This window comes from Lynx canadensis, chromosome F2 (assembly GCF_007474595.2).
Source record: "Lynx canadensis isolate LIC74 chromosome F2, mLynCan4.pri.v2, whole genome shotgun sequence".
NCBI classification, from domain to species: domain Eukaryota; kingdom Metazoa; phylum Chordata; class Mammalia; order Carnivora; family Felidae; genus Lynx; species Lynx canadensis.
This window is the reverse complement of record NC_044320.2, coordinates 71,923,221-71,946,065: the sequence shown is the minus strand read 5'-3', so window position 1 is coordinate 71,946,065 and position 22,845 is coordinate 71,923,221. Positions and strand designations below refer to the sequence as shown.

Genomic DNA, 22,845 nt, shown 5'->3' with positions numbered 1-22,845 from the left:
GGCATTCTCTAATTCCCCATGGAGACCTGGAAAAGTTCCTCAGTGTGGGGTTATCCAAGACCAAGAGTGCAAGTCTCCCATTCAGACAGACTGAACTTCCTCTTTAGAGGGGGAGATGTAAAACAGGACAGTCTGTTCTAAAAGGGTGTTTGCAGTTCATGCATTTGACGTTCATGCACCTGAAGCCTTCAAGTGATACAAGTGGTGTGTGTTAGTGTATGTACATAAGCTTGTCTATATGCTTTCATGCTTGTATACATGTATTTATGCATATGTGCATGCAATTGAAAACATCATAAGTTACTCTTTTTACAGCACTTTACATTGATAGCATGGTTTAAAATGATAGAAACCACGTAGGTAGCATTACTCAGTCTTTCTTTGGAAAAGGCATGTCTCTCCTTGGAAATCTATGACTGAGGTAGGGAATCATGAGCAATATAAGATACCAGTTAACCTTTATACCTAGCTCTGCATTCTAAACCAGAAAAATAAAGGCTGCTGAACACATTCATCTCACTGCCTCAATTACATGAAGTGGATAATCAGCTTAGCACTGTAAGGAAGATACTGAATATGTGTTGATTTTTCTTTGGTATTGATTGCTGTGCTTTGACATACTGTTCTCGTTATTATGCTCCGAGGCACCACCTGGCATCATTGTCTGTCTTTCCTCACACGTCACGTGATCATCCTTTTTGCAGTTGTTTCTTCATTGTATGTAGTTTCCAATGCACATGACTAGAGTTTAAGACCCGGCTTATTGGTTTAAGTGACAACAGTTTATACTTTAAAGTCCTGTTTGATGAAAACTATACAGTTTTCGACAGATATCTCTGAAATTCACTGGCAGATTTTTCTAGAGTGTATTTTCTTTTCTCGTTTCTCTCAAGAAAAATGCCTTTTCTCATTTCAGAAAACACTTCCATTTCTGAATAGGTCATGGTCCAAATGTAAGTTGCAAATGCACCACGGTACACATTCTTCGCATAAATACCTTAATGTGAACAACCAAAACCTGTGTACATGTTTATTGAATAGCAACTATCGTGAGAATTATTACCGTCAGCTTCCACAAAGAAGCATATGCTTAAATAGGTCACTTGTCTCTGCCTACGCACCTGTCTACCTGGCATCAGGCAGGCCGTATGTGTCCCCCTCCTCCCAATAATCAGCAAAACTTGTTCCCTGCACTTGGGGCACCTGAGGTCCAGGCATCTGAATCAGTCCAGCACCTGAATTGTTCCAAAAGAGAACTCTCTAAAAACCTTGCAGTTGTCCTTGTAAGCAGTGCCCATCAAGTCAAAATGCTGGCAGAAATCTGTCCCAACCAACTCCCTAACCTTTAACGTGTAAGTATAGGAGCATATCAGCCTTGTATGTTTCCATGGTTCACATTTTGCCAAAAGATGAACTGTGTTGACTACCCATAACCTATTAGTCTGAGAAAGTCCATCAGTCCAACCCCACCAGGGCCTGAGACCTAGTATTTTTCGGGCTGTGAGCCAGTAAGAGCCGAGTTCCTAAGCATTCCCAAAGCCCCAACCCCCACCCTTACTAAGTTTGTGCCTCCTTGTCTGCTATCGAATGTGCTTGGGACTGAGCTTCTGAACACCACCGTGAGCACAGACTTTCCATCCCCCACCCCAACATACCCATGTGACATCTCTCGCAATTCTCCCTATCCTTTGTAACTTGCTGTGTTCTTGCTCCCTGGACAGAACCACTGCACTGCCCTGGCTTAGTCGCCACATCCCACAATTCTTCTGTGACAAACCACATAGCCAAATGGCTAATGATGAGTCCCCTGCTTGCCCACGAGAACTAGCAATTCAGCTTCTAGCAGACGCTCTTATATGGAAGTTGGTCTTTAGAAATTCCTCAACCAGAAAATGTCACAATTGCTTCTTCATAGGGAAACTAGAGCCTGCCCTCCCTGGAGATGTGAACTTTACTTTGGAACTGAAAAAAATGCCCACCTTAAAAATGGAAGCTGCAAAGATGAATTACAGCTGAGGAAACAACACTGTGCCTTCTAAACCATGAGAAATGCACTAGTTGTTGACATATTTAATCTCAAATGGAGATACTTAAGAAAGGACTATCACTGGGGGCTGTATACTCAGCACGGTCATGCTTATTATCATACACCTTCTTCCAACATGAAGTGGCCCTCTGACTTCTCTAGAAAAGTAAGTTGTCCATGCTAAGGAAGAAGCTAGGTTGTTTTTTTTTTTTATTTTTTTTTAACGTTTATTTATTTTTGAGATAGAGAGAGACAGAGCATGAACAGGGGAGGGTCAGAGAGAGGGAGACACAGAATCTGAAACAGGCTCCAGGCTCTGAGCTGTCGGCACAGAGCCCGACGCGGGGCTCCAACTCACAGATCATGAGATCATGACCTGAGCCGAAGTCGGACACTTACCCGACTGAGCCACCCAGGCGCCCCAAGGAAGAAGCTAGTTTTAAAGAAAAAGTTTTCACGTTATACATCTCTTCCCACAAAACATACACACACAATTGTTTCGATTGTCTTAGGAATTGGCCAGGACAATAAGATTTAGAATTTCAAGTAAGCCAATGCTCTTAGTTCATCAGTTGATGTCTAAGACCAGCAAAACCGGTGAATTGACCAATTTCTGTTTTCACATTAAAATGTTTTTTGGCAACGTGGGGATTTGTAGACATTTATCATTTTTCTTCTCTGAGATAACACAGAAGTCGATATTTTGGGTGTTCAGGACTCTTAGCCTCTCCATAAGGAAAGGTTTCCATCCAATCTCTAACTACTGGACAAGCAATGAGGAGGGTAAATTTTCATCCAAGGCCCGATCTTGAACAGCGGGAACGTGAGACATTCCAAATTGTTGGTGTTCATTTGGTGCCTGCAGTGGACCAAGAGCTAGAAACTTGGGTTACAAGCTGCCTTGCGAAAATATACAAAGAGAATAGAAGGTAGTGAAAAGGTTGTTGCAACAGGCTTCCTCTCTTTTGCCTTCTCTCCTCAAAGCATGTCTGTTACGGAAGTAGGTCTTTGGGTTTCCATGTAGCTCGGACCCAGATTCTGCCTCCCCCTTTCCCATCAAATTGCCAAGGCACCAGGGCAGAGATTCACTGAGGTCAGCGTCGGGCTTTTGCCAACGATGGACAGTGTGTGTTATCATATCAGTGCAGTGAGCCGCAGGGGAGGGGGAGGGATACAGGAAGTCAGACTTTGATATTTCTGCTGGAACCTACTGTCAGATATCAAGTCACTATCGATACTATTCATATTGCTGAAAACAAAACCATCTTCAGGTTTTATCACTGACATCTCTTCAACCAGTCTTTCTTCTACTCTCGAATCAGTGTCAACATGCAGAGTTAAAACCTGCCCAGCCCCAATTAAAAGCCTTCTTACGTTTGGTCTGGTAGCACTGATTTGTTTCCTCTTTTTTTCTCCCTACCTCCACGTTTTCCTCAGATTCAAGAGGCAAGTTCATTTCCCGGTTAGGTCTCTTATTAGTCATGTGAACTTGAGCAAACCACCTCTTTTCTCCAAGTTCATTTTCAGATGAGAAGAATGGGAGGAAATAATGCTTGTTTCACAAAGTTGTGAAGAAAATCAGATAAGATATTCCTACGTGAAAGTTCTTTGATGAAAGATACAGAGTGCGTAAACACTTTCCACAATTGGGGCGGCTCCCTCAACATGTCAGAACCTTCGCTCTTGTCCAGCATCAAAATACTCCTAATAAGTCACATCTTTAATAAAATCCATAGGACTTATATTTGTTCCCAATAAATAAAAGCTGCCTATTGGTATGCACAACAGGAGGCCAAGTAGCTACTTTTCGTACGGCCAGATATTTTTAAACTTCCTATTTATTTTTACAAAGCAAGTGTGTGTCTCAGAATCAAAATCAACATATTCAAAAGCAGTGACCGTGCCTTAGCAAGTAGAGATCCGGGTTCTATCTTAACCGGCACAAGCCTTTACTTGGATTAGTAACAGTGCAGTCGACAGATGTAAAAAATCAGAACCCACGAATCTGAAGATTATTTTTGTTGTGCTTTATCAAATGAAAGAGTGCATTTTGGAGAGTAAAGAGTCAAATCCCTCCCCTGCCTGAGCTACCATGCCAGCTTACCGCTTCCTCTGGCTGCTATCAGCCTCTCATAATGTAAAACATTTCTTCATTTCCAGCAGATAATACTTTCAGTGAAAAGGTAATTTTTGAAGTCTATTACTTGCATTCTTAGCGAAGAGCACAATGTAGCATTTTGTTCTAATATGCCATTGAAATTGTTTGAGTAGGTACACCATGGAATCAAATACAAAATGTCAAAATGGTTTCCATTAACTATGCACATTTGCACTGCTTCCGTTAATGGCCATGTTTTTGTTCTTTTCCTTCATCTTTACGTCTATAAGATGAAATGATTCAGTTGATGTAACTGAAAAGTACGTTGAAAAGGTAGAGAGCAAATTACAAAAGCATCAAGCCACAATTCCACCCACATACTTTATTTTATAATGAAGTTTAATAATGATGGAAACTGTCGCTAGATTTAAACATCAGTCATTTCAGCAATTGTAGTTAATGTGAATATTTCATACCGAGTAATGTTTTATAAAAACATGGCAGGGATTGTGTATTATAGTGAACTGCAATGTCATAATGAAATCTTAACTAGATGCTATTATTGTAATATATATTGTGTTAAGAGGAATTTACTTCAACTTGAAAAGATAATGTAAGTACTGTGTTTCCTTCAACATTGTAAGTTCAGATAAAACCATTTTACTTGGAAGAAGGTGGGTTTTTTTTTTTTCTTTTCTAGAATTAGCATGCACACCAATGAACACCCACTACTTATGAGAATAGGCGTTGTGCTGATGTCTCTTGGTGGGAAATTCACAACAAAAACGTAATTATTGTTGTTCTTTGACAAAAAAAATAATGAACTCCAGAAAGACATTTGTGGTTCTTACACACTATATGTTTTTCAAGCCCCGGAAGTATTTGAGTTGCCCCTTCTGTCTACCTTGAAAAGAAAGGGCATCCCTGACGACAGAACCCTAGACCCAAACCTAAAGCAGCTCAGTTCCAAGGGGAGAGAGCCCATGGCGGAGCGAGGAAGGCTGAGCCAGGTGGTCATGCTTGCTGAGTCATTCAGCAGGCAGCCTTTCTTTGCTTTGCTTCCTGACAGTCCGGGTTCCTGCTGATGACTGCAAAGCAAGCATGGTAATATCAAAGGAAGGCAGCACCTGAACACTGTCTCGTTTTCCACCGCCTACCCACTTTCCACCCCACTCAGGGCAGTCTCCGGCCACATCAAAAAGGTTTAGCAAATCCCCGAGAGTGCTGAGGGCCATTTCACTTCATGCTCACATGACGAAGAAACAAGCAGGAAGTACATTTTCACCTCCGAGTACCACCCCCTTCTCTCTCCTAGCCTAGGAGAAAAGTGGTGAAAGGCAGCCTGCTTGCCGTGGCACCACATTTGCCCGCAGTCCACAGCAGTTCTGGAAGATTAGGAACTAAGAGCCGTGAGCTGGCCACAGCATTCCTGCACTGGGCATGCGCTCAGGTCGTTCCCAGCACGTTCACCGCACAAAATGTTCCTCCTTGTTCGCTTTGGTTCCCTGAGTTGTCTGCGCTTCTGTGTGCATTTTCATATTTGAACTGGCTAAATGCCCCAGATTCCATAAAACAGCCAGGACAGTTAGTCTTTGCCGCCAGATGGCAGTATAATACCATTCAAGTATGGAAAGAGGTTTTTAAAAAATGGGCTTAAGGGACTTTGGATAAGTACTACTCAGTAAGCTATCCCCTGAAACTAGATATCATTTCCTTTGAATATTTAATACTGATCTATTTCAGATAAAGGGATCTGCAGCTATGGTAAAAGAACCCTGTTTCGTTTAGCTACTGCTGTGCAACAAACCACTCAACAAAACTGACTGGCTTAAAGGGGTAATGATTGATTATTTATCAAAATTCTGTACATTCAGCTGGCTGTTCTTCTGGGTTTCTCTTCTGCTTCACAGGATGGAGCGAAGGTCTTTCACTGAGCACTTGCAGCTGGGACCATGGCTGGGGCTGGAACTTCTAAGATGTCTTTTCATCCTCTAAGGCCCCTGCCTACTTCCACTTGGCCGTCACCATTTCAGTCTAGCACAAGTTTCCCTACAGCATGGCAACTGGCTTCCAAAAGATAGCCTTCCAAGTGAACAAGGCCCATTGTGCAAATGATTATAAAGGTTCTGCTTATATCTAGCAGATATTGCTAGCATTCTATTGGCCAAAGCAAGTCAAGTGGCCAAGCCCATGGTCAACTTGAAAGGGATCACATGTGAACATAAACATCAGGAGGCAGGGCCAGCAATGGGATGGTCTACCATAGATCCACAAAAGGATTTACAACTCAGAAGGAACAAAGAATCAGAAAATTCTCCAATTCTGATTTGCATTAGAAATGTCATAAACAGGAGCCCTTGAGTAGCTCAGTCAGTTGAGCATTCAGCTCTTGATTTCAGTCTAGGTCATGATCCCAGGGTCATGGGACCAAGCCTTGCATCAACGCAGAGCCTCTCTGTCTTTCTCTCTCCCTCTGCCCCTCTCCCCAGTTCACATGCTCTCTCTCTCTCAAATAAAAATTAAAATTAAAAAAAGAAATGTCATAGATTCCTTCTTGTTTCAATAATAATAGATAAGACAAATGGTGCTGACAAGCTTTTAAAATGTCAGAAAGATAGGCCTTCCGGTCTTTGCACTTCAGTAGAAGGGCAAAATTCCAGTCTCTGGCCTTAGAGTCACAAAACTTCAAATTCAACTTTTTAAGGACACCCATTATTGATCAAGCTAAAAGGGAACAGTAGAGCTAAGTAAACTTACAAACGACAGCCTCATCAACCAGATATAAATTCAATAGGTTTCAAAGACAGACATACCTGATTTACAAATGGAGACTATCTGCAAGCCCAATCTTGATAGATAAATCTCCCCAGGAAAACAAATTATAAAAGCAGAGGTTGTTTTATGAACACAAATTTGGAACAAGGGGAGCTGGATATTCTCACTGGATACTTCCATTAAAGTTGATGAATTGTCCTTCTCTGTTCTACAAACATCTCTATTTTAAGAACTGACTCAGTTCTGTTAAATTACAGCAACATTGCCTCTTCATAGGACTAAAAACACACCGATATAACACTATTTTCGCTAGCAATGATTATGAACAGGATTAACAATAAGAGTCAATTTTTTTCTCAATATTACATGTTGCAGAAAGCCAGTAATTTTTTTTGTCCAAGATAATATTCATATTTATTATGCATGACCCAGAAAGTACTGTTGACACATAATGTTGATTCAGTAATGAGCGCACTTCCATTTTTAATCTGATAATCCCCATGGCTAACAGGTTGCCACAGCCAAATGATGCTTTTGTAGTTTAGTTAACATCTGCCGATGATTGAACCTAAGGACAGTATCCATCAACAATTGCAAATTTGCTTCCCAGAATCAAGATTACAACTAAACAGCAAGGCTTTGCATCCTCTAAGGCAGTCTATTAAATTCATTTACATATGAAATTTATACCCTCTACAAATGTAACTGATACATGCCACTGTTATTCCTGACCTTTCAGTGAATTCAAAACAAAATGGGCAAAGGGGGATTTACTGAAACTCTTCAGTAAGAGTTTGTGTTTTTGTTTGTGCATTAAGATAACAAGCCCACAGTCTGAGAAGTGGAATATGTGAATTTTACATATAGCATTTCCTTCTATGAAATCTGTAGGCCAAACTCTCAAAATTCAGCTTTCATGAAGGGAGTGCAATTTTTCTATGATGATTGTTCTTCCTCCCATGGCAAAATATTCTTCATTGTATTATAGACTTGATTAAGTGATTCATTAGATGAGGATGGAGAAATCGTCAACCCATTAACTGTGTCATATGTAAAAAAGCTTGGTCTCTTTAAATATCAAATAGCTCATGTGTCAATATTAAATTTCCAGTTCCCAAAACATGGCTACACAAGTCTTTCTCAAGAAATGTATTTATTTGAGCATTTGTGGAACGGATGTTCCATGCATGAAGAGCCAGTAAGTGACTCTGCAATATGGAACCACATTGACCATTTTAAGCACCCAATTCTTGGATTTACAACCCACAATGAAACATCTCACATTTGAATAGTTTGCTATCACCTCGAATTCAACCTGTTCAGTTAGCATTGATCAATAATGTTCACGAGGTACTCTGAGAAATGCCAGGGGTTCTCAGAGCTAACCAAGAGGCCACAGAGTTGAGAGGGAATCATGTCGAACTCAAGATTGCCAACTCCCTTCGAGTAGAGAAATTCTTCTTTTATTTGTTTTATAGAATTATTTCCCCTTAAGCTCTTTTGATAAAGGGGAGCAAATATTGAGCACAGAGTAAGTGCTAGGTAAACATTATCATAACAACAATACCTCTATTTCCTGCGTGGGCAGATTTCTCCACTGTAACACAGACCCACCGAATCAAATGCTCTGGAAAAACCATCTGCATTTTAATTTTCCCCAATGAATCGCATGCAGGTGAAGTTAGAAACACTGATCCAGAGGGACTGATGGGTATTTAGTATATAAAAGAGGAACATCACTGCTACTTTCAAGAATTAGAAGTGTGGGGCGCCTGGGTGGCGCAGTCGGTTGAGCGTCCGACTTCAGCCAGGTCACGATCTTGCGGTCCGTGAGTTCGAGCCCCGCGTCAGGCTCTGGGCTGATGGCTCAGAGCCTGGAGCCTGTTTCCGATTCTGTGTCTCCCTCTCTCTCTGCCCCTCCCCCGTTCACGCTCTGTCTCTCTCTGTCCCAAAAATAAATAAACGTTGAAAAAAAAAATTAAAAAAAAAAAAAAAAAAGAATTAGAAGTGGGAGCGGACAAGTAAGAGGATACCAGTTTTGTCTGGCCCAAAAAGCAGAACGAGGATCTTGGTAAAAGCGAGAAGCGAACTTGGGCTCACTACAAAAAACTTTCCAACGACGTCTGTGCGAAGACCGTGTAGGCTTCTTTGAGAAATAGTTGTCTGCCCCCTTGTGCCTGAGATTGATTGTTCACTTAATTGTGGACTTCTCCAGGATGTTTGTAGAGGTTACTTGAGCATCTTTTGGGATGCTTAGACTACCTTCCAACCTAAGTGTCATGATTCTGGGCATTATGTCACACATGGAAGCAGACGTTTTCTAAATAACATTCATCCCCAGGTGCTTTCAGTTCTTCCTCACCTTCACCCAATACATTTGTTCAAAGAAGAGTCTTTTTCAAAGATTTTGGTATGTGGAGGGCTCTTTGGAAGACAGCTTCAGATATTCTCAGATCAGGATACTACACCATGTAGGCCAAAAGTGCTCTGAAAGCATAGGTGCATGTCTTAGAAAAATACACAGGAAGCCCTCTCTCAGGGGACAGAACCACACTGTATGGGGCAAAACAAGAGTTTCCACTTGGTGCCCGTGTCCACCAGCAACCGTTCCTTAAACAGTTCAACCACGCTCACGGGGCTCTTGAAATTAATCCTTGAAGCCTGATGGAACCATTATGTTCCTTCGCACAGCTGCTACCGTGAGTCTCATAAGACACCACCTTGCTTATAAGACCAGAACGTTAATCATATGTTAGGACTGAAAACACAAGGTAAAAAGGCATAAAATCTAGACTGTTTCCATGCCACTATAGCAAGTATTAAAAAATATATACCTACACACTTTTATAATATAGATTTGTGGAAGGATGAAAATGCTGCTCTCATTTATAGTTTCCTCTCAGAACGGACACTTATTTATAAATGAATGGTTCTGTAATCACCCAATGGCACCTTCATAAATCTCTCCAATGTATGGTACCCTGTAACACATCTGATGAGAAATGTGTTTACTCTTTCAGGATTAAAAATAGAAAAACACAATAGAACAAGTTCATTGGCAGGTTCAGGTGGCCACTTAGTTTATAATAGAATCAGGAAATGAAAGTGCCCTGTGGTGCAGTAAAAAAACTCTACTAGAACCCATTTTTTAGCTAACACAAGCAAAGCACGCTGGTGAGTTTCCTAAGTTGTCAGCATTAAAAAAAAAAAAAAATTAACTGTATACCTCCTTTCAATCAGCTAAATATTTATTCAAATCTTCAGCTTGTTATTTCTTCATTAACAAGGTTTCCCCTGCTGCTCAGCAGAATATGTGAGGAACTTTGCAAATGTCAGAAGCACTCAAGTTGAATCAACCAGGGGAAGTGATAAAAAAGCCTCATAATCAAGTAGAACTACAATAGTGGCACATTTCAAGCTGGGAAATAATAGATCAATACACAAGGCTCTTTCCCGTGGGATAATACTGCTATTTGTTCTTATTTTGTGATTTGTTTTTACTCATCAAATCACAAGTACAATGCATTTCTGTGTTAACCTTCAATTTGTAAATGATCATTTGTATTCGAAGCCTCAGAACACTGCAACAGAGAAAAGAGGGTGCAATTTTCAAAGAAAGGCCGAGTCTTGTGAACAAAGGAGAACAAAATAAAATAAGCAAAGCATTTTAGGGAAAGAATTAGTGCTTTAGGAGCTCCTGGCTAGCGTGTGACTCTCTCCTTCTAATAGGTAAACCAAGCCTAATGAGGCAGTGTTTGTGGTACTGGACAAATACAACTGTTTTCTCCTCATAGGAAAAAAATATTTACAGCTTTGGTTTAATTTGGCATTAGGAAAGTTTAGCATGTTCGTTTGCTTGTTTTGGAAGAAAAAATTGTTCATTATCTCAAAAGTGCAGATGTTTTACCTTGAATTTTGTGGTTTGGTAAGGATCTTAGTTTGTGAGAGCTCAGCTGTTTCTGATCTAATACAAAACCTTATCACTGATTTCTTTTACATAATTCTGTGTCAGCTTCAGCACCATTGTCCAATAATAAAACACGCTTTAGTCCATTTATCTTTTGACCAGTTTTCTTACATCATTTCAGATGTATATTACAATCTAACAGCTCCCAGTTATTAAAAAAAAAAACCTAGTTCATAAACATGAACCATAGATACAAACCACAGATAAATCTTTGCAGACTGTTATTTCTTCATAAAAGATGATGAAACAATATCAAGACAGAAATTCAAAACATTTCTCCAAAATCACAAAGAAGAAAAAGTTTCCATGTACAGATAAATAAATGAACCCGTGAGATTTTCACAGTGATCATGCACACCTTTCTTAGGAAAATTCTGTCCATTTTTCTCTTTCCAAGTACAAACAGACTTTTCTCTGCCAGAAAGTGTCTTTTTAAAAATAAGGATGTGACCCGCCACGAAAAGGAACAAGTGGCTAGTCACCCGGGAACTCTTCATTGCTAACTGATGACAGTGATGATGTTGTGAGAAGCTTCCAGAAGGACCCAATGGGAACCGTTAGCATGGAAGTGCTGGAGAAATCCAAAACTCACCCTACCAGTGTTTCAGCAGGACTTTCAAGTCTTCAAATGTAGGAAGAAGAAAGAAGGGTCAGCAGCCAGGACACAGGTAAAGGTTAGTTTTTAATCCCCAGTGCCCATGTTCATTCATGGCCCCTAGAGGAGATTCTCAGACCTGGCCTCAGCATACTGGCCTTGCCCCTCTGAGAGGGGTTAGCACTATCCCAAAGGACAAACTCTGTAGAAGACAGACAAGAAATGAGGGCAAATTTTTATTACTCCCACCATGCTGCCTTCTGAAGACCCTGTCCTCAGGGTTAGACACACCAGCCCACTGTTCCCAGGCAAAGAGGTGACAGTTGCTGACCTGTACGAAAGGTTGGGGCACTGGGGGGGGAATGGGGGAGTGGGGCTTACTTAATGAGGAAAAAAGAAAAGTGTAATTCAAGGAGCAGCGTTTGATTACTCTGCTATTGTAGGGATCGATCGTCCATAACAAACACATGAAACATTAACAGAACAAAATGATTGCAAAGTCATCTTAAGACAAGGTCTATGCATGAACTAAATTAGGGGCTATGGATAAAATCAGACAATACTTGGATTAACTTCGTCCTTTCCTTTGCATTCAGATTCTGCTCAGGATGTTCTATAGGAAAGATCACGAGGTGCGTAGCTTGGGGCCAATATTTCCCAAGTAGAGCAAAGATGCTTCACTGGACTCCAATGTTCAGGGAGATCTGCCTTTACTAGATGTTGTGAGTGGCTTTGTACAATAAGCTGGTTTCTTTTGTCAGACGAGTTTCTCTTTCAAGCTGGCTGAGAGTTTATTTTCTACTCTGTATGAAAATTCTACAGAGAACCTAATAGCACAGAATGGAGTCCAGAAATCATTTGTAATACTCAACCACAACACGGATTTTATTTTACGCCTCCTTCTAAATAAGTCTTTTCTAAATATATTTTAGAGGGCTGACGGCACATAAAAGGGAGCTATTAAGGAGAACCACAGGGTGTCCGTGATGGGAAGGGCTGATTATCGCTGACAGCCTCCAACTTTGGAATTCATGGAAAGGCAAACCACAAATATTTCAGAGAGACTAGCAAGCAGATAAATTTTATGCCACATTGCCCTTCTCCCTTCTTCTCCTCTTCCCTCTCCCCTGCCTTCCCAATTTCTTCTCAAATGGTACATCTGGGTGAGGTGTTCCGGGAAGCCTTCTTGTGTCAACACAATCAACATAATACAGACACATCAGCATCTTTTTAAAAGGTGAGCTTGCTCAGTCCGGAGCAGCCTTCTAATTAGAAAGTGCTATATTTATTTATACCCTCCTTTGCACGGCATTAGGAGGCATTATTCTGCAGTAGGATACTCTGAGAAAAGCTCCGTGCTTTCCAAACACTGGATTTCAGGGAGGTCCTCGGCAAAACTGTGAAGCGAATTTGAATCTTTTCCTTCATTCAGGTTTCAGTCTGTGACCTTGCACCCAGATCCCATGAATAGAACATTGTCCTCACAGGGCAGAGGCTCAATAACTGGACATTTTCTGGGTCCCTGAATTTGTACAATGAGATATCAACTCCAATCTGTGAGCGCAGTGCTCTGTCTTTCAATGTAGATCACATCATTCACCCTGCAGAGCTCAATAAAATGATACTGTAGTTAACAAGTTTTATAACACAAAGTTACTTTAAAACATGGAACTAATCAGAGGGAAGCCTGTGTGTGCATGTCACTGCCACGTTTAATTGTCAATAAATAAACAAAGATTTGCTTCACCTATTGTCATGTATATCCAGTAAGTCATTAATCTAAACTAATGAAGCTTAAGATATATGACAGACAGTTTTTATGGAGCGCCTCCTTAATGATATGTTTGCTTTTCATTTCAATGCCAAGAGCCCATTATCAAGAAAGCAGCACATTATGGTCCAAACGCATTGAAATCTACAGCACTACCCTTTGTTCTGAGTTCACAATAAGCCGCGCTTACACTTACATATTCATGTACTCTCGGAGATGAAAAGCGTTAGTTAGAAATGGATAAAGGAGGCGGGGGGGGGGGGCATGCGTCTCATGCTCCTGTTCTGCTGTGGGGTTTCCCCCCTCTGGATTTTTAAGCTCACCTGGAAAGAAAAAGGAAACTGAACCCAGTCCAATTCATGCACACAACCATTTTGAAAAACGTGTGAGTGAATTTGTATCATAAACACAATGAGTCCTAATCACTAAGGAGCACAAACCAGGGAAGCCAAGCTGCAACCGAGTAGCCGCCAGATAATAAAAGCAAGGCTTCTACAATTATTTCAATGTTTGCATTAGTCCTAAAGCTTTGATGGTTTCCAAAGATAAAGCAATTATTTCTTATTCTGCTTGCAGTGCGGAGGAGAATAACGTGGACAAGTTAACACCTGTCAAACAATAATGGTCCCAATACCTGGTAACACGACAAATGCGAAAGAGTTGATCCTTTGGGCCAACGCCACCCAGAAAGGGTTGTAGGCTCCAAAGGCCAAATGAAAGATTCAGTCACGTTGCAGTTGGTTTACATAAATCTGGAGAATTGTGCCTTAAAGGAGACTAGATTCCAGGAGGACACAATATATCTGTGTGTAGGAAAGGACAAAGGACTATTACTATGTATGACCAGGAATCTAGACTACCTTGTTTCTCAGTGCATTTCCAGCACCTTCCATAATCCCTGGCTCAGGGAGGGTACTTTGTGAACATTTACTTAGTTATGTAAGTGAGAGGAATTCAAAGATTTTTGAAAACTTCCCTGGAAACACCTTCTTCTCTTCCATTCCATTCTGTCATTTTCTCTAGTAAAAGCAGGAAGGCCTCCACTGTCAAGTGCTTTCTCTTCTCTGTCTTTGGGGTCTTGCAAGAAGGGCCTTTATGAAATCATACTTCGGGGCGCCTGGGTGGCTCAGTCGGTTGAGCGTCTGACTTCGGCTCTGGTCATGATCTCATGGCTCGTGAGTTTGAGCCCCACGTCGGGCTCTGGGCTGATGGCTCAAAGCCTGGAGCCTGCTTCGTATTCTGGGTCTCCCTCTCTCTCTCTCTCTGCCCTCTCCCGCTCATGCTGTCTCTCTCTGCCTCTCAAAAATAAATAAAATAAACATTAAAAAATTTTTTTTAATTTAAAAAATTTTTAAAAATTAAAAAAAGGAAATTATAGTTCATCCCTTCTTGAATGTTCTACTTGCTCAAACCAAAACAGAATTCAATCCATTCCTTCTGGGGATACTCACAGAGCATCCATGAGCCCGATTGGTATGCGGACCCTCATGGAGCTCACAGACACATACTTAGACCATTAGACAATTTTGTAAGCAGCCTTTTTGGATGTGTAAACAAAGTTCTAAGTGCCACAGGGGCACAAAGGAGTTTGATTGTGAGTGGGGAGCTCAGGGAAGGTTTCTCAGGACACATGTCTTATGAACTAGGCCCTGGAGGGTGGCTCAGCACTTGACAGGCAGACAAGTGAGTGTTCCATGAAGAAGGGTAGGACAAACAAACTAACAGAGCATGATAAAGCACTGAGTGTTCAAGAATCAGCAAGTGGTCCAGTGTCCTAAACACTGCACACCATGAAATGAGACAGAAAAAGGTAATCTGGAACAGACTCTGATAAATGGTCTTAATCATAAGACAGCTACTATTCCTTTAGCATTTATTATTCTAAGCACATAGGCATTTACTTTCATAATAAACCTCATTTTTGAGTGGGGCTTCCAGAGTAAATGACTTGTCCAAAGTCATGGATGTATGTACATACTTGAACTCAATCAGGTCCATGACTATCGAAGTCCAAAGCCCAGGCTCTTCATCATCATTTTTTTTTTTTTTTAAACAAATGCCAAGACAGAGTAGCCTGAACATTTCTAAGCCCTTTTAATGTAGGGCCTTTTCACAACACTTCTGTGGATTTCTACAGACCTTCTCAGCCCTATATATAGAAAAAGAGAATTCTGAGGAAGGACGTAAAAACTAAGGAAGGAGGTAAAAACTAAGGAAGAGTTCATTATTACACCCATGGGTTTTTATGAAGAAGGTTAAAATAGCAGGTGACTGCATTGGCTATTTAGGGACAAGCTTGGTTTTAGGGAAGTGCTATTTCCTTGTTGCTTCCAGAACAGTCATGTATCTCCTAAGGTGCTCAAGTCCACATCAGGTGCTCTGTATAGAAACTAGGGTCCTGAGACTGGAAATAATAACAACAAGAAATAAATATTAAAAAACCACTGATACTTTTGAAACGAGTGGCGGGGAAGTGCTGTGGGAGTTCTCCCTGTCTCTGTCTGCCAGGTGGAGCCTGCTCCTTCGCTCCACCATCTATAGGCCTGCTCTTGGCACTGCAGCTGCCCTCAGAAGTGCCGAAGTCATGGCCAAGTTCTCATTTGGCTTCAACACCATTTTACATCAGCATGCCATATAACCATCTGAAACCTTTACTAGAGTGCAGAAATATGGACTCGCCTTGCTTGTAACCACTGATCCTGAGCTCATAAAATACCTAGAGGCGCCACAGTGGCTCAGGTGGTTGAGCATCTGACTCCCGCTCAGGTCATGATCTCACAACTCTTGAGTTCGAGCCCCACGTCGGGCTCTGTGCTGACAGCTCAGAGCCTGGAGCCTGCTTTGGATTCTGTGTCTCCCTCTCTCTCTGCCCCCTCCTGCTCATTTTCTTTCTCTCTCAGAGTAAATAAACCTTAAAAAAAAAAAAAAGACCTAAATAATGGGGTGGGACAACCAAAAGATTGGCTACCTAAGTGTTCAGTTCAGAAGCTGGAGACAGTCATCTCGAATGTTGAAAGTGGTGAGGTCCTTGAAAGGTGGCAATTGATATTGAGTGCGACAAGACAGCAAAAGATGACAGTGCACCCAGAGAAAAGTCTCCAAAACTTATCCAAGATGAAATCCGTTCCGTGATCAGACGGATCACAGCTACAGTGACATTCCTGCCACTGTTGGAAGTTTCCTGTTCCACTGATTTGTACAAGGATATGGTTGTACCTGAAAAATGGAAAGGGTTGGGACCACAGTTCATTGCAAATTCTGAGGAGGTCTGTCTTCATTCATCTGCCACCACGATCCACAAAGAAAATAGCATGGTGGCCTACAAAATTCTTGTCAATGACTGAGGATAAGGACAATGATGTACTGGTAATTCTCACATGGGATTTTCCTGAAACCAAGTCAACCAGAGTTGATACATTTTGTTTCATTGGCTAATTTTTAGATTGGGGGTGGGGGTGGGGGCAACGTAACACTAGACTTCCGTTGAACTGTACGTAATTGTTCCATTTTTGGGTACCTGTATGACTTTATACAGGGTTGACATAAATTATTGCACACTGTTCAAAAGGGAACTAACATTGTTAGTTATGTCAATTCCTTTAAGGTGGTAACTGTAGATGGAAAGCTGTTGCTATAAAGCTAAATACCTTCTTAAATCAGCCCTTTTGGTCAAGTATCTTGACTCAGAATATAGGTGGGGAGATATTTAAATATAAAATACAACAAAAGAAGTCTGAATATTCAGAGTCTTTGTTTAGATCCTGAAGTTATCTAATGAGAACCCATAAGTAATGAACTGCTGCTTCTATTAGGCCCTAACCATTTATTTCATTTGCTAGTTTCCATACTGAAAACATTTTCAATTACTTGATTTTAATTTATGTTAACTTGAATCTACAAAGCTATGGATATTTCTATATATATCCATATATATAGATAGATATAAATTCTGTATCTATATTGGTATCTAATTCTATGTCTATATCCTATATCACAGGATATAAGTTCCTGTGATACAGAACTCTCAGAAATGTTTTTTTAATTAAAGTTTTATAAAATCAAGCTTAAAAAAAAATAACCCTGATGACCACCAGCCCCTCTATCTTGGACTGTGCCACAGGCATCCTGGTCAGAAAGAAGCCATCTGATTCTTTAATTTTTTTTTTAATGTTTATTTTTGAGAGAGAGAAAGAGAGAGAGAGAGCAGGGAAGGGGCAGAGAGAGAAGGAGACACAGAATCCAAAGCAGGCTCCAGGCTCTGAGCTGTCAGCACAGAGCCTGACACGGGACTTAAACCCACGAACCGTGAGATCGTGACCCAAGCTGAAGTTGGAAGTGTAACCAAGCCAGGTGCCCCAGTAAGCCACGTGATTCTTTAGAGTTCTGGAAAAAGTACCCTACATGCTCTTTTCATCATTTAGTTCAGGACCTCTCAAACTTTGTGACCAAGGTGGTATTCCTAATGTGTAAGCCTCAATAATATATATTAAACGTATTATCCAAGCAAGCTTAAAGAAAGGGATTTCTGGTTAATAAAGCATTGTGTTTGGTAAACAGTTTCTGGGCATGAAGAAAATGAGTTGGAATTACTAAAGCAGTTATATTAAAATCCTCTAGAACAGGCTTTCTCAACTTGACCACTATTAACATTTTAAGCTAAATTATTCTGTTTTAGGGGCTGTCTTGTGCATTGTAGGATGTTAAGCAGCCTCCTTGGCCTCCACCTACTAGATGTCAGTAGTGTTCCCCAGGCCTAACAAACAAAACTATCTCCACACATTGCCAAATGTCCCCCAGGGGAAAGAATCACCGTCAGCTGAGAATCCCTGCTCTAAACATTCATATTTAATGAGCATAATCTAACCTTGTTTTGGTGAGACAAAAGGCACCTTAGAATCCTTTTGTGACTTAGATAAGAAGATGAGATCAAAGACAGTTTAACATTCTAATTTAATGAAACATCACATCACAAAGCTAACAGTAATATTAAGTAGTGAATATTTGTCTATTAGATCCACCTCTGAGGAAAACATTCATTATTTATACCATTTTGCAAATGAGAAGACTCACGGCTCAGGGAGCTGAAGTGACATGTCCAAAAACAAGTTATGAAGTCTTGGGTGAATGTTCTGGGCCCACAGAAATCCTGGGCCACTACAGATCCTGCCTCCTGTTGAAATAACACAGATTCTTGGACTTGCATTTCCTCAAAACTACATGAGCCACCTCACGATGACAACCCCCATTCATAATGTCTTACGTCTTTTTTCAACTTTCCCTTTCACAGGCAACATACTTTTAATGCCAGAATTTCATTGGACATGAGGGGCGCCTGGGTGGTTCAGTCAGTAAAGCATCCAACTTCGGTTCAGGTCACGAGCTCCCCGTTTGTGGGTTTGAGCCCCACATGGGGCTCCGTGCTGACAGCTCGGAGCCCGCAGCCTGCTTCGGATTCTGTGTCTCCCCCTCTCTCTGCTCCTCCCCCACTCATGCTCTGTCTTTCTCTGCCTCTCAAAAGTAAATAAACGTTAAAAAAAAATTTTTTAATTAAAATTAAAAAGCATTTCACTGGACATGAGATAGTGATTTAAACCGCAAGATGTGTGAATCCCTTAGAATCTTGGGGCAGCTAAAGAAAATCAAGATGTCAGGAGCCAACGAAGAAGGCTTTGGACTTCCGTGGACAATGGGCAAGTATGTCAGGAGCCAAATGCAAGCCAAAGTGAAAAATATATTCGGCTAAGACTTAACAAAGATATTGTAACACCGCACTTGGGTTTCACATTGAAAGGGACGTTTTCTCTATTATCTCCTCTTATCTTATAAGTATGTAGTGCAGTACAAATCCGTCCCCTCTTGTCCTAACTCGCTGTCTTAAAAACAGTTATTTCCAAATCTCTGTGCTATCACCACTGAAATGGTTAGTCCGGAATTGATAGTAGCCACGGCTCAAGTATTAGCTTTGGTCCCAAAACAGGGTCAGCTCCCGTGACCATGACTTGAGCCTAATATCAAGAGTGTTTACAGGTAGACAGGTGCTGAAAAAGAGGAGTCCCCCCACCACCGCCATCCCAAAGAGAAGCCATTCAATCACTTAGCTTTTCTAAACACCTACTACCTGCTGCTCCTTCCCACTTGCTGGGTAATTAACATCTTAGATAACTCTTTCCCAGGAGATAATGACCCAAGAAGTAAAAGCTGTGTCTCCGCTTCTAGGAGTCCCTCCTGCAGAACCAGTCAAAACAGGAATGTTCCAGGGCCCTTCACTCCCAAGGAGAGTTAGTGTCACTAAGGCTGAAGAGATCCCTCTTCGTTTTGAAAGCTGAGCTGCTTTTCTTTTCTTTTTAGATTTTTAAAAAATGTTTATTTATTTTGAGACAGAGAGAGAGAGAGAGAGAGAGAGAGAGAGAGAGAGAAGGGGAGGGCCAGAGAGAGTGGTGGGGAGAGAGAACCCCAAGCAGACTCCTTGCCAACACAGAGCCTGACATGGGGCTCAGTCTCACAAATCATAAGATCATGACCTGAGCCAAAATCAGGAGTCAGATGCTTAACTGACTGAACCATGCAAGTGCCCTGAAAACTGAGTCACTTTTCACATCTACCTAAGCATTTCTTCTCATGGTCTCCACCACTCTTCACTCACACTGGGCCCTGTCCTCTGCTAAGATGTCCCAGATTATAGGTGGTGGGATATGGGAACCTGGAAAAAGATCCCAGCCACGAGGTTCTTTCTCACCTACCCCTTCGGGACCTCACCCTCCACCCCTGCACTCAGGGGTTGGTCCCATGAGCACCTTCTAGGTTTTTGTCTTTCTTGATCAAGAGGAAAGTTAAACCCTTAGTTGCTAAATTTCATTATTATAGACTAATATATATATATATATATATATATAAACTTATTAAATATCACATGTAAGTTTTAGTATTATTCTCACTTTACAGAGGAAGAAAACAGGTCTATAAATTTTCACTACTGAATACACAACTAGGAAGTTGTGGAAATCAAACCCAGGCCTTCTGGCCACAATCATGTGAGCAGTTCCCCTTCGTTTTCTCTACTTCTCAAGAAGAATCTCAGTATAGTGGGCTTTTCATCCCCATCACCAGGAGGTGTATTATAAGCTGAAGATCTCTCAAATACCACTTCTCCACAAAGCCTGTCTTAGTCCCCAAAACCAAGCATGATCTCCCTCTCCCGAAAATCCCTATCACAGCCTGTGTTTTCCTGAGTCATGGCCCCCAGTTAGCCTGTGTCTATCTGTTTGACTTATTTGGCTGATCTTTGAATTTGTGTTTCCAGAGGACAGGTTGCACATCTTGCAAAGCTCTGGAACAAAAATGGTCGCTGATGTGTATGAAATGGTTCCAATGTGATGGGCCTTCTGCTCAGTGCTTTTTTTGATGGTGTATCTTGCTTGATCTTCATCATAAATCCATGAAGTTACTTTCATCATTATCTCATTATCTAAATGGATAATTGAAGCTCAGAAGGGCTGAGAGGTTGGCCCAATGTCTTCTTGCCAATGGCAGCAGACTTTGAGCAGAGTTTTATCCTTCTTCCCATCGCACGATAGTACCTCTTTGGGGTGCCTGCTCTGTGCGGACCGGGCTGGGTTCATAGCATGGGTTCATAGTGGTGTTCAAGTTCCTTGAAGGCACTATCACTTAGCAGAGTGAATCTAAAGCAAACCCCTAGATCTGAATCAGTGTCTTCTCCACCTCTTACTATGTAACGCTAGATGGCCGACAAGCTCTTTATGCTGCAGAGGTTTCCTTATCTGTGAAATTAATATTATTATTATATATTAGTCTTAATATTATATAACAGTATCTATCTAACAGAGTTAACGTGAGGATTAGATGAGTTAGTGCATGCAAAATGCTCAGAACATAGACTAATCTGACATAATAAAGATTATCTCCAACTCTATTCCATTCCCAATTATTACTCAAATTGCCTACATTTTCATGCATCACATATGTACGTGTTTGTGTATGAAATTAGGTAATTAAAGTGTTTTTTGATGACAATGACAGACACGCAAAATCATTCACCAACAGTTCAGTGAGGATTAATACACAAAACTATTGTACTTAATTTCATAGTTTCTAGATTAGATTCAACCTGAGATAATACATATCTTCAGAAGTCATGTTTGACTAAGCTACTGGCATTTCCTGAAGGGCAAGAACTCCCTCTTTAGCTTCTGTTTGGGTTATAGCTTCTGCATGGAAGCTTTCCATGGTTAGATAGAAATGGGTCAACTGAAGAAAAAAATGGCAATATTTTTAGCCCCTTTCTTCACTCTTTTACTCATTGGTGATCCCCTCACCTGTGCCTCGCAAAGTCAAATTTTGCTGTCCAGTGTTTGTTCTCTTACTCACTGTCTAACCTCCTTGCTCCAAAAAAAATGCCTCTCTCTCAATCAAAATTGAAAGAAAGTTTTGGATGACAGTTAATTATAATTCTCCATTGATTTAATAATCAGTTTCCAGTGTAAATTATATTCAATACATAAGCTCATCCAAACTTTCAATCTCAACTAATGAAATGAAATCTTATTTTTCTTTTAAAAGAAATTCCAAAAAATGACACCAGCAGAGAGAAAACGTGATTGGAAAAAATTCTGGAAAAAATAAAGTCATCAAAGTACTCCCCTTGACGCCTACAAAAAGTGCCAGGCCAAGATGGTTGAATGAAATTCTACCAATCCTTCAAAGACCAGATGACCTCAATGTTTCTGAAATTGTTTGCGATACAGGAAATAAAGGAAATTTTCAGGGTTTGCTGTCTATGAAATAAGTATAACATATATACCTAAAGATCCTGATAAATATCATATACACATATAAACCTACAGAAGAACAATCTCACAAATATCAGTGAAAAGTTACTAAATAAAATATTAGCAAACAGAACGAAAGAGCACATTTTGAAAATCATAATACATCATGACCAGGTAAAATTCAATCCAGGAATATAAGAAGTCACATTAATGTAATTCACCATATTATAAGTCTAAGTAAGAAAATCATATCATTATCTCCATACATGCTAAAATATCTTCTAAAACTTTCAATGCTCATTTAAAAATACATTATATATATATAGAGAGAGAACAATTTATATAAAGAGAACAAACTAGACTCCTTTCACTAAGTCAGGACTAAGGCTAACATCCCCTCTACAATAACTACTATTTTTTTAATGTTTATTTATTTTTGAGAGAGAGAGAGAGAGACAGAGCACAAGTGGGGGAGGGGTAGAGAGGGGGAGACAGAATCTGAAGCAGGTTCCAGGCTCAGAGCTGTCAGCACAGAGCCAGGTGCAGGGCTCAAACCCACAAACCGTGAGATCGTGACCTGAGCCGAAGTCAGACACTTAACTGACTGAGCCACCCAGGCCCCCCACTACTATTTTTAACTGCCCTGGACTCATGAGCCATGGCCATTTAAAAAAAAAAAAAAGGAAAACAATTAAAAGCATAAGAATTGGGGGGAAAGGAAGTAAAATTATCTCTATTTTGTAGATGACATGATAGTGGACCTTTAAAACCTAGAGAACCAATGATAAAACTAACACAAACATCAAATAAATTAAGTAATCTATTAA

General features: G+C 40.7%; 1 pseudogene; it reads left to right on the top strand.

Moving 5' to 3' along the window:
• Positions 1–11,711: 11,711 nt before the first annotated feature.
• On the top strand, positions 11,712–16,576 carry LOC115506057 (annotated as a pseudogene).
• The last annotated feature ends 6,269 nt before the right edge of the window (positions 16,577–22,845 follow it).